Source organism: Monomorium pharaonis, chromosome 3, assembly GCF_013373865.1.
Source record: "Monomorium pharaonis isolate MP-MQ-018 chromosome 3, ASM1337386v2, whole genome shotgun sequence".
NCBI lineage: Eukaryota > Metazoa > Arthropoda > Insecta > Hymenoptera > Formicidae > Monomorium > Monomorium pharaonis.
The window spans coordinates 5,333,409-5,346,918 of record NC_050469.1 but is presented as its reverse complement, the minus strand read 5'-3'; the positions used below and the strand labels follow the sequence as shown (position 1 = coordinate 5,346,918).

Below are 13,510 nucleotides of genomic sequence, written 5' to 3'. Positions count from 1 at the left end.
AATAGCGCGGAGGAGTTCACTCTCTTTCTCTCGATTCCGAGGTCAACTTATGTGCACGAGGCGCCATCGCTTCAGGGTCGATTTATTTCTTCCTTCTCTCGTTTTCCGTATCACTGCTCATTCGTACGTATTTACGCGCGTGCTGTTCGTACCTAACATCGTCTTCCTCACGATTTCTGCTTGTGCTTCAATTCTTCGAATGCGAATGTTCACCGAAGTCGGTTTGTTCAATTCTGTGGTACGATATTATCTGTCTACGGGCTTTTAAAATATATTTTTAACTTATTTCTTTTTTGTACCTGATGGAAATATTCAAATATTTGATTAACGATGTATACAAATGCATATGTTCTCATCTATTAGCATGATAAATTTGTAGCACTAAAGAATTGCTTTACACGTTACTACTATTATGTATATTAAAGTAGATGGAAGGCAAAGCAAAATACGTGTAAAGAGGAAGACAAGGGTTTGATGTTAATTCTCGGTTATGGAACATAATCCTTATTACCGTAGAACGTTGAAGAAGGGACTCTCTTCTTATCTACATCCTTCATCATTAACTTTGTTTCCTCTAGTTTCTTTTCTATTTTTACATTTTATGTCGTATAAATGCGGAACACTTTAAGTATTTTGACTATAGTTTTAAAACATTTTTTAATAATTTGTTGCAGATGTGTTAAAATTTTTTTGTAATTTAAAATTAATTTATTTATTGTCTGTTAATTTTAATTGAAATTTCAATTGAAAGATTTTATTATATTTAGATTTATTAAAAAAGATAATGAAATATATATATATATATAATTAGCAATTTTTTAAAAATAAATATTAAACGAACAGCAATAATGTTTTTACTATTTCTTCAATTATTAAGTAAATACTCTTTCATGAGAAAAGCAATAATTTCACATTTTTGCATTGTATATGATATGAAATTGTCAGAAGCTACAATTAAGAGAACATAAGAGAAGCAAAGACAAACATGTAAGCAAAGCAACATGTTGTTGAAACTATTAGAAGGAAGTAATTAAACGTGTCATGCACGCGATATCAACGCGTGGTAATAATACGTTTGTGTTATTTTCTTATAATTATGAAGAGGAAATTAATTGAATTAATCATGCTGTCATCATATTGTTTTATTTGCATGTAATATCTCTTTACGAAAAATATTCTTTTTCTTTAAGAGAGTATTTTTATTAATTAGTAATTGAAAGGTATATTGTTTGAAAATATATATTTTTATTAACTTAATTATTTAGAAAATGCACATGTTATATATATATATATATGTGTTTGTGTGTGTATATGTATATAATGTAACTATTCAGTAAATTTTAACCACAGCTTAATTCTTTACTGGCAGCGGCTTAATATTATTTTACACTATCTTGTTCTATACGTGTTTCATACGCGTTTGCATATTTTCCTATCGTTATCTATGAATTATGTTATCTCATGTACATGTATAGCTCTCATAGATAGCATTTATGGGATTAGTACCTTTGAATAGCGATTTATGTATTGAATACGACGTAGGCGTCACCCTCGTTCTGGTTTCTGTAATACTCGCTTTGTTGTCCTCGTATGCACGTATATCGTATGTACGTTTGCCTGTAATCAATTGCCTACTGAAATTTAAGCGTCACAAAAAGTCGTAATCGCTTTGCCGAGCCCCGTTCTGGAACAACATAAAATGACGCGAATGCGCCGTATGCGTCCATATTTTACATTGCTGATTTTGCCGCGCCGATTTTGTGGCAGCGCGATACGCAATTAGCATTACGAAGTAATAAATTATTGTTATCTTCATTATTCAAAATCTTTCTAGTCTTTCTCTTGTATATTTGCAATTGTCACATAATACATTTATTTTCGGAATGTTTAAAATATTGTTTTGTGTGTGAAAAGACGTAATCGTACGAACTGATACAAGTGAATCGTATTATTCAAACATGCATAATTTATACATAGTAGTAGCATGGAAACTAATTTACGCGTTAATCAATATCTCACCTATCTAATTCTTATTGTTAATTTGTGTTTAACGGCAACGATGGGAACGGCCCTCTCCTAGATCTGCGAAGTTGCCTAATATTCTACTAGTCAGGATCGTCTTTTCTATAATCTAGCCCACCCCTGCTCCTCACCACGTCCCTCTCTTCCACCTCCTCCTGTCCTCTATGCCGCATCCTCATCCTCATCGCTCGCCCTTGTTTTCTGTCGCCCAGCACACAGCATTCTCTCTCGCTGTTTCTCTCCGTCTCGCGTAAACGTGTATACGCGCTGCCTAGCTGTCTCACCTCCTCGCAGTCTCCACACTTCCTCCCCTTCCCGCCATTTCATCTCTCGCCGGCTCTCTGTCTGCTTGACGCTGCTCCCCCTGCTTCTACCTCACTTCCTCTAGCATGCCCGCTCCGATCCTTCTCTCCCTTCTCTCCCCACTTCGTCCCTACCAGTTCAGCCTGTTCCCCCTCGTGCCACAACACGCCCACGTGTCACGTGGTTGTGTGGGTGCACGTGCACGAAGTCGCACACAGTGGCACACGACCGACCGCCACGGCAACGGAGTGCGGATGCGGAGTACCTACAGAGTTGAGGGTACAGACGACAGTGCCGCGTACACACCACAGCGTTCCGCACTCATGCCTTGCGTTCTCGCGCGATAGATCGCCCGCCCCGTATCGTCATCCTCTCGTCGATCCGTTCGATCGATCTGTCCCGCACCCTACCGCGCAAAGGGGGGGCTCGATCTCGTGTCCCGCGATAGTTCGAAACGTTTGCTCGCGCGCCGCGTCGTCAAAGACGCGAAATTCGAAGGCAACCGCGATTGCTCGGTCCCCGCGCGCGCGAGAGATGAAGGCAAGGCTGAGAGAAAATCCGATCGTCGAAAAGAAGGACCGCGGGAAGGCGGGAGGACGGGGCCGGCGGTCCCATATGAGATACGGAATGTTTCTTGTGAGCGCCACACGTGTCTTTGATCTTCGGTAGGACTTCGCCGTGATTCTTTATTACGTACGGTCCGGGGATGGCCGGCTGCCCTCGCGAAGATGATATCGAAACCAAGGAAGATAGACCTACGCGAGGAGGATGACAAGAGGAATATTCTGAGAGCCGGCTGGCCCACGAAGAAAACACCTTAGTGCCTTGGTGATCATGTAACTACGTTTCTGAAGTTCAAGCGTTGTTAATTCGATATTTAGAATTTGTGACTACTGAATTAGATGAAACTGAAGAGGACTTCGTGAACTGAGGATGGGCTGATCTTTGGTATCTCGAGAGCGAACATATGGCACACTATCTGTTAAAAAAGAATTTATGGCATATTGTTAACTGATCAACAATCGCGGAATGGCTTTTTCCTTTTTATTTATTTTTGATATGTTAATGAAAATGGATGTAGCTTCGCGTGTTACAGAACAGTAAAAGTGCGACATTAGTTCTTCAGTGATCTTTTTTATTTTGTGAAAATGAATATTGCATTTATATTTTGACAAGGATAATGAAGATTTAACGTTTTATTTTGATAAAATTTTGTAAAGTTGAAAAAAAGTACATGGAGAATTTTACAAAGAGTAGAAGAGATCAGATCTAAGTTAAAATGTCGGTAACTTAACATATTCATAGTATCAGTTGCAATTTAATAATAATGTATGCTGTATGATACAAGTAACAGATCTAATAAATCTTGTCGCATGTTCGCATTCTTCGTCTCGAGGGAAAACGAAATGAGATATGACGTAACTCTAGAGGGAGGTTTAATAGCGATGACTGATACTAAATTATTCCCTCACGCGTGATCGTATACGTCTCTGGTATTAGGACTATCGCCGTGCGGAATCAGTGGAAGGGAATTTAACGGTGCCTTTTCGATGTCCTCGCTCTCTTAATGTCATCAAAGGTTGAAGCGTGGCCCTGGGATCGGCGGAACGAGTCCGCGCCCGGTCATACGGTCGAGCGGAAAAGAGAGGCCAGACTAGAGAAGCTAGGGGGGCTGTTCTCGAGGTGGTCGAGTGCCAATAGAAACGTCCGAGTGTCACGAAAGAGTACGTACGGACGGGAAAGAGCCGAGGGAACTTGATGGTGGTCGAATTCGACGAGCGCGGTCGTCGGAGTGAAGTGTTCTCGAGTTCTCGCCGGCGACGAGCGTGTGTACACACACGTGTCCCCGTGCTCGCGGAAAGATGCTGCGGCGGACGATTCGATAGTAATTGCACTGTCTTCGGGGAGGCTTGCCGCCGGGTCGTGAACCCCGCCAGGTGGTGACTGAAGGACCGCTTTTGGCACCGTAAAGTGCCTCGCCTTTCGGCTGAAAAACATCGCGACGCCTCTCGCATGGAACACACATTTAATTTACGAACGTTGTTGGTCGTTTTAATAATCATTTAGAATTTGTAGATTTGCGGCATGCGGAACAGTAAGAGTTGGTAAACACGGGTGTAGTTGTGTTGCTAAATACGCGGATATATGTGCCACTGTGTATTAATGTGCGAATGTGTTAAAGTGCTTATGTTGTTCATCACCTGGAAGGCGAAAGGTTTTCACTTCTCTAATGTGTTCCTGTCAGGATAATTAACTGATTGCTTAACAAAAGTAATTACTTTTAGCATTTATGACGTCTAGATATTTGTATACTTCTTTTTATGAGGATTTTATATTATACGGCAGCGTAATGTAATATAACAATTAGTTGTAATTATAGCGCAAAAATAAGATTAAATTATTTACTTACAATCCATACCAAGATACATAAAATATTCGTAATGAAATACAAGTTAAATGTAATAAATATGAGTTTTTTTTTATAAATATTTGATAAAAAGGATTAAATTAATTTTTTGATCACAACGTTTTAAATTTGGTAAAATACAATAAAGATAATTTATCACAAATGTAATATTCAAACGTTATAGAAATTTTGAATTAGTTTTATTATTTTTACACATTTAAATGAATCATGCGTATATCCAATCAATTTTATTTCATTGGAGAGCTCAACGAAAGAAAAATATCATGTTTCAAACTATAACATAATTGTAACGTGATTGGTAAAAATTTTCAAAGCGCTTAAAGATTGAAACTCACTAGTTGTTTGTTACATTGATACTAGCGCGATACATTAACAAATTTGTACAAAGTTTCTGGATTCTGACATTCACACACGAAATCGTGTATCTATTTACTTGGACCACGCGCGTTTGTTTATGCATCCAAAGGGGATAGCTTCGAGCAAGGCAACCGATAGGATTCTAGATAGGATGGACGAGAAAATTGGGAACGATCGGCAACTATTTGCCGAGTCTTTACTTGAGTCTGTGTGATATCCACATGGTCGAGAGGGCTCGTCATTCGCCATTCGGTTTAGTAGATATCACGCTCATTAAGTTAACGCTGTGCATCGTTCCATGGAAGCTCTCATAGTTCCCGAATGAGCGAACCTATATCGCTTTCAAGTATCATTCGTACTTAGCTTATCGGTCGAGATGAAACCGTTGCATGGAGCTTCTGCGAGGTATTTTATTTTTGTTTTTTATTCACATCGTGCCTTCCTTTTGCATCACGTGCTAGCTGAAGTAGTTTATGCCATTAAATGCTCATTTACATAGCATTTCGATTTTATTTATTCTACGAGCACATTTCAAGCATATTTTCTATTTATATTCCTGAAGGCAATCCTTTGCTTAATTTATCGCCGATAGATCGATCGTACATCGAGATCTTGGTATTCTAAGTGGAGCCGAGCGTGAAGTTTAATGTGCATGAATAACAGCCTGGGATGACTTTATTGCGCCTTCAGTTTACCGAACGGTTTTGAGCGTACGATCAATTCTAATTTAAATGCGAGATTAAATCAAACTTTGGCGATAAATATGGTGATTTGATGTTATCGTGATGGGCCTTCTTATTTGAGTTTGACGTGTTATTAAATTAACTCCCTTTTGATAAAGATTTACTTTGCTGATACTTCAGAGGCGTCACCGCGGTATAATTACCAGTAAACCTTATTGCCCGCGATGAACATTTAAATTTAAAATAGCGTTTCAACTTCATTTAAAGTTACTGGACTCATATTTCACAAATATTCATGCTCAGGCTCCTATGAATATTCCTCGCGATCTTGCGGCAAGATTGCGAGGAATATTTCACAATTTATATGCTTCTTTCTCTAAATTTCTTTGAACATTATATATGAGTGTAGAAGTTATTATGTGAACAAAATAGAAAATACACTTCGAGAAATTAAAGCTGGTATTACTACAAAATAATATTTACTAGACATTAATGTTATGATATTTAATGAGTTAATGAGTATTATAACGTAAAAAAAATGTTGAATGTGAATACATATAGTATATTTTGTAAAAATTTTACACAATTTGATTTTTATTATTGCAAATATATTAAAAATGAGTGTATTAGAAATATAATTTTTTATAGATTTATATAAAGGAAATGCATATTATTTACATAAAAATGAAAATGACCAAATAACATCTTAAGTATTAAATAAAAGCATTTTTATTTTGATTTTTATTAATTCTTTCCAAACCAAATTTATAATTTAATATCGTAAAATTATCTGTATTTTTATTCGCACTTTTAATTTAATATTGTCATTTTTTACTCTGCATAGTTATCGAAAATCTCGAATACCGCGGATCGAAGAAAGAATTTCCTAAAATTTTTTCTTGTCGGTTGAGTTCATTTTAAATTCAAATTCGCTTGCTTAAACTGTTAAATCGAACGAGTGACACTTTTCATATTTCGCGTTGGTTGTTTTAGTGAAATATCATTAGATTTGTACGCAACGACGCGCCAACGCCAAGGGGAAATTAAATTTTATATTAGAGAATTTCTTCGATGGATATAGAGGAATAGAAACCAATTTCTTTACCGTGGGGAATCGGAAAGATTTGAGAGAAGGCTACGTATTTGTCTGAAATGCCGATATTGCCTTTATCGCGCATACGTGTAGTCGAGTACATTGCATGCCAGATTTATTAATCTCGCGTTTACATTATTGGAATCCGCGCCGCCCAATACGGGAATTGCTTGATTTTCTCGCAATACCCGGAAATCCCTTGCCGATCGCACCAAGTTCGCGTAAGCGCTTCTCGTGTTTGCGATAGTTGAAAAATTAGAATGGTTTTATACCTTATATATATATAACATACAACATATTGATAGAGGTTATAAATTGAAGCGTAATATTGGAATGTAGAATAATTCACAATTCCAACTATATTAACTTGCGTTTCTCGTTTGATCGTTATGTTTGCTCATTCCGCTTCCGCAATACGCGCTGCATTTTTTTAAACGCATATAGCGTGCGAATGTTATTGCTCAATTACAGTTGTAAGATTATGCAACAACTGTTTTGCACTTTGGCAGTCGGAACTGAAATTCTTGCTCAATTAGGTTTTCTCACTTAACTATACGAAGTAAAACCGTTTGCATTTGTCTTGATTTGACCTGTCATTAATTTAAGTCAAAAAGTGATCCGCTTGTTATTATTGTTCATTATTACAAGACATATATTTTATTTTTATGTAATGTAGTTTAATTTTGAATCAAAGAAAAATGAAAAGATACTGACTATTTGCACTACCAAGATCTTGGCGCTCGATTTATTAAATCGTCAGTCGCATATTATGTTAGGCTGTAATTTTACTACCGGTAATTTAGGCGCCGATTACGCGCGCCGTCGTTGGCTTTGCGTAACAAGTTGATACCACGGGTCCGTCAATTTACGAATTGATAAAAATAATTTTGCTCTATTAGCTATACACTTTATCACATCTAAGTTGTTGATATAACAAATAGAAGTGTGCTGTGCTAACTACCGCCTGGAAAATTAATACCGGCGTATTATACAATTCCTTAAGAAATTGTTAGAGAAACGTTTCAACGGCGGAATGTTCCCGACGTCTCGCATAAGAACTTTCGGAAGGTTTACCTTGATTGCCTCTAATAATATACTAAAGTTCACGTCCGAACTAACGCTCTTCGTAATAGTAAAATAAGACGAACGTGCTGATGGAACTCTTCAATACTTCAACTTTCGAAGTGCAACTTTTAATTAGTGGTTGAATCCTTCGTTTCTTTGCTTACAGTTTCATTTGCGCTAGAGTCTTACAAGAGGAGTTTCTAATTAGACAAATTATATTACCATATCTTGTAAAGATATGTTACAACTTTTTGTAAAAACCTGGAAATATGCTTATCAGCATTATTTATTGAACTTATTAATAATTTTTTATAATTGATAAAATAATACAACACACTATACATATATTGTAAAACACTAATATATAATACTATTAGTTTTTAATTATTCTTTAACTAAAAATTAAGACTTATTTGAAAATTGATATTTGCTTATTGATAACTTTACTTTTAACATTCTTTTATGTTTATTTCTTTGATTTTAAATTATTTTAATATTTAATTTATTTTTTCAATTTTAATTTAATTTAATTTATTTTTTACTCGCATACGTTGTGTATTTGATTATCGCCCTTTAAATGCAAATGTAGGTGTGGCACGCAACTGCTGTCGTAACATTTTATTGACAGAAAGGAGAATGTTTTTTTAGAAACATATCATTTTTTCGCATGTATTATTTCTGCTGACGGCTTCTTCTCGAGGCTCGAATCCTATAAAACCGATCGCCCACATGTGCCGATGTAAAGAGCTCTCGCGTTATCGTTCCGTCGCGTTTCGGTCACGGTGCAGGCCTTAATTAAAGTTTCGCAATCGATTGCACGAGGCGAGCGCGACGGGAGTAATCAACGATCGCCCACGCAATCACTGATCGCGTCGAAGCCAAACTTCAGCATGCCTCACCGCGTAATGGAACTGACCGTTGATCTATAATGTCCACCATCAAACTTTCCGACATTTTGTTTCTTTAATCACCCGTTTAATTTCTATCTTCCCTTCCACAGAGAGAAATTCTACTGATTCATAAAATAATTTCGGTTTGCGAATCTACTGTTTTTATGATTAATAATGTCGTGAATAATTCAAAAAATAATACAAACTGAAGAAAAAGATAATCTAAAAGAAAAATAGATTTACATATAAATGTTTTCTAATTTTTATTAAATTAGAAACATCGAAAATTAAAATAAAGGAAGCTTTTTTCCTCTCTTTAGTTTTTTCTATTACAATCTATAAAAGTGATCTAGTAGCATATGGTTTTGAGCAAGTTACTTGTTTATCTTTAATTTGATTTTCTTAGCATTATATTCTGTATAATATTTTATAAATAAAGAAAATTTTTTCTTTGGAAATTATGAAAGAAAAATTTAGTTGTATTATTGCATTACGCGCTATCAGAAAAGAAGTAGAAATATTTGATAATAAACGCATCGTCTATTTAATTCGTATTCCGCTGTTGCAAAGTTGTATAATTTGGAATATGAAATATGTTCGGAATAGCAATGACAATTGAGGTCGCCAGAGGCAAGTTTCGACGGATATGGTTCAATGCATATAATAGAATCATCCACGGATCGATGGTAGTCGGATGAAGTTTCGGTTGCTTTATCACATTTAACTTTCGCCTTGTATATAGCTGTAGGTTAATTTAGCACTTTCCGTTTCATTAAAACTGCAAATATATGATGGAGTCATGATTAAATTATCTTTAACATTTTTTAATTATTTCTATTTTTTTAGTATAAATAATATTGAGATGCAATTTCTTAAAAGATATATTTTTATATGAATGTAATAAAATAGGCAACATAAATTTAAAATTTCAATAAAATTATAAAAATGTTATATTAATTTTGATGGATTTCTTATTAAACTTTTTAAGAAATATTGCATTAAAATATATTTGAATAAACTATAACTTTTAATTTGATTAATTAAATGTTAAATATAATTTAAGTAGAAATTAAAAATTTGTGAAATTTTCTCATCATCACTGAAACAGATAACACAGCATACGATCATTTTTCGATTTATTGAAGTACTTGATGAAGTTGAAAGTTCATTATTTTCATCGTTTCAAGTGAATTAAAAACTAGTAGCGAGAGTAAATTTACATTCATTTAAATTGTAATCATTTTATGATTAAAATATTTTTATAAAAATTCGATAATCTTTTTTTCGCGCGAAAATAACTACTTCTAATTGATTTTATTGATTGCATGGACAATATTAAAAATAACTATAACGTATTTTTATATACATATATTAAAATACATTTCAAACTCCTTATATCGTGTTATTGAAAGATATCTTTGAATACTATCAAATAATACTTGTGTGTCTTATGTCGCTTAGGAAAGAATATCAGGTATCTGTATCGCTATATCTATTCAAGACAGAGTTATTGTTACCTTCTAAAGATATATCTCAACAATGTAATATCTTCTTTTAACCTTAGTGACAGTTATCCTTGACAATTCAACAATGATCATTGTTGACTTCGAAGTCAAAGTAAGAACTAGTTTTTCTAGTTTCTTAAAGTTGCTACAGAATAATTGAAATCTGATAGTATTACATTTTATTATTTTAAAAACATATAAAATCGTGGCACACACTATTACAGAATTGAACGCAAAAATAATTATTAAGAATAGTAAATTATTTTTTAATTGTTTATTCGTACAAATTTGTTGTTGAATGTTGTTTCTTTTTAATACAACACTTTAATTTTAAATTTATTTAATTTTTAATTTTGCATTATGTACGCTATAACGTACATTTATTATTTGAAAAAAATTTTTAAATATTAAAAACTTTTAGATTTTTCACGTTATTGTAATGAGTGCAATAATTATTTCCTATAATTTAATGTCTTCAGAATAATTCTATTGAAAGTGTCTCATTTATTGGGCGAACGTTCGTTTAGCAGGTCTTTTAATACTTCTTCTACTGTTCATTCAGACTTGAATTACTTTAATGGATGACGTCTAAGAGATTGAACGCGTAAGGACAGAGGATCATTCAAGAACAATTACACTCGGTAGGAGGACTCTCTCTAATGAAATTAACTCGTCTCCGATAATTAATTAGTGTCCGTCACAGTGGCCTTCTTCGTCGACCTTAAATGATCGTTATGCTCTTTGCATGGCGATTTCACGGGATTTCGCACTGAAATCCTAAAACTTTGTGTTAATTCTGTGTAAATTGCTTGTTTGAATTGATACGTTGACAATTCTTGCACGTGGATTTAACGTTAAGTAATCATAATTTTACGTGAAAACAGTTTTCTACTATGTGACTTTTAACGTATTTCACGAAAGAGATTAAGAAAGTCTCGCGTGGAGATTTACGCAAATTTATAGACTATTTTACATTCTACACTGCACGCTGCAAATTTTAATATATACTGTATAACGTGAAAGAAGCAATTTGTAGCCCCTTTATTCTTTCTACATACATACTTTCTACATACTTCTACATACTTTTCGGTCGCATATTATTACGCCTGTAAAAATTTTAAAGCGAGGTACGAGATAATTTGCGACAAGGTTACAAAGATAACGTCATTGAATCGAACATTTGAGAAGAAACAGAATAAATTTTTAAACAAACAGAGTTCTGAAAAACGTCAATTTTGTCGTGAATTCTATTTAGATTCAAGAGTGAATAGTATCAGCAAATAATAATTTAATAGTATTCATGTACAAAAATCTCATTTGTCACATTTATTTATAAATTAACATTGTGCCTGACTTAATAATGATATTAAAAGAAAGACTAAGTAAATGCTTTTTGTAATATAATTCTGTAACGATTATTCTGTTGGATATGAAAGAGACATGCAAGCACTAAAAATTATAAAAAAATTCTGGTTATAGAATTTTATTAAAAAATTTTCAAGTTTTTGAGAAAAATATTTTCCATATTTACTGTATATGTTTACAGGGAAAAATCCATTTTTATTATTATATGCTTTGTTTCAATATTGACAATTTATGTAAATTAGAAAATTTGGTACAGAAAAAATCTACATATAAACAATTTCTTTTTATGTTAAATAATCATTAGAATTAGAAGTAAAAAAAGATAATTTATTATATACAATATCCGATCTCACATATGTAACACGTTTTGCCGAAAATAAAATCAATGTTCCGGAAATGTGTGCACCAATCATCAATGCTTCGCATTGTTTAAAGATTCGAGTGTAATTTCGCTTCGTGTGTGGCCACGATGTAACAGCTTGACAGCATGCATGAGCACGCGCATAATCAAACGTTGTCGGTTCGCGGTATACAGATAATATCCGCGGTGAACAAACGCATCATCGCTGTCACATCTTGTCAGTACTAATAGAAAGACAAGAGTGACAGTGGTGGGGATATAGAAGGAACAAGAGCGAGAAGGTAGCCACAGAATCTTGATTACCACGAGATACCAGATCTTAGCGGAAAACGAGGACAGGTTTTGCTTGCCTATTATGGATCTTCGATTTCTTGGATCGCGATACTCTTCCTGTACCGCGACAACCGCGATACAGCTTCTTAATCTCAGTCCTTAGAGACCGATGGTCTGCGTAAACAAACGCAAATTTATAAAGTTTTATCAATTTTCATTTTTTACCTTCATTTATTGATATTGTGTGCGCAAAAGACTCCATCTTATCTAGAATAAAATATATTTCTGAGAAGGAACGTTGTATTTTTTTAGAATTTTATTATTGTGTGTTTAGTATAAATTTATATAATATATTTTATATATTATTTTGAAATATATACATTAATCGAAAAAAAGAGGAGAAATGAATTACAATTGAATAACATTTCACGTAATGCGTTATGTTATCGTATTTTTTAATCCATTTTTCTCATCGGTGATTATATTTGTGCCAAATATTTGATGTTGTTTTATACTATTTGTAATGCTAGACTGTTTACTTACACGCTTCGTATTTGTTCGCTTCAGTTTCGGGTGAGGAAACGCATGTAACAACCGCGGTGCAATCAGGGGGCGGCGAGGCATAACACGGGGTGCGATGATGTATTAATACCATTATCGCTCGATGATCACCTGCGTCCCAGCCTTAACCCAGCAGCGCTCGCGTTATTAAAGGACGCGTCGCGGCGCTTTTCGAACGGTGCATTTAATCGTTCGCCGATTATAATCGATCTACCATACTTGCATAATCGAGCAATTAATCGTAGTGTTTATCTTGATTTCTTCGACTTCCAGCTCGAAGCCCTCTATCATGTAGCAATGCGTAATTATGATGGAACATTTCTTATGTAACGTAAATTGCGGATGAAATCCAATACGATCGGCTCTGCTTGTCATAATTATCTTGAAGTTGAATTCATCCGGTTTGAGATCTCGGAAAAGGGTACGACGGTTAGCGTAATCGACCAAGAGGCATCTAAGCCTGGTTTTTCACTCGTCTTCTTGCTCTATGTCTGACCGGCTTTCAGCGTTATCTTCGCTTTTTAGCCCGTGCTTGATCATTTAAGACATCGTAGAACCAACGTAAAAAGGCGGTATTAAGTTAGGACTTTTTGTTGATACAAAG

General features: G+C 34.6%; 1 protein-coding gene and 1 long non-coding RNA gene across 22 annotated transcripts in view; both read left to right on the top strand.

Annotated features, from left to right (window-relative positions):
* LOC105833385 (dystrophin, isoforms A/C/F/G/H) overlaps positions 1-13,510 on the top strand; it is a 459,023-nt gene that overhangs the window by 269,345 nt on the left and 176,168 nt on the right. The gene's annotated exons all lie outside the window — the stretch shown is intronic.
* Positions 1,250-13,510, top strand: part of LOC118644707 — a 71,713-nt gene continuing 59,452 nt past the window's right edge. The window contains exon 1 of the long non-coding RNA XR_004962454.1: positions 1,250-4,596. This is a non-coding gene — a long non-coding RNA (uncharacterized LOC118644707). The remainder of the gene's footprint in view (positions 4,597-13,510) is intronic.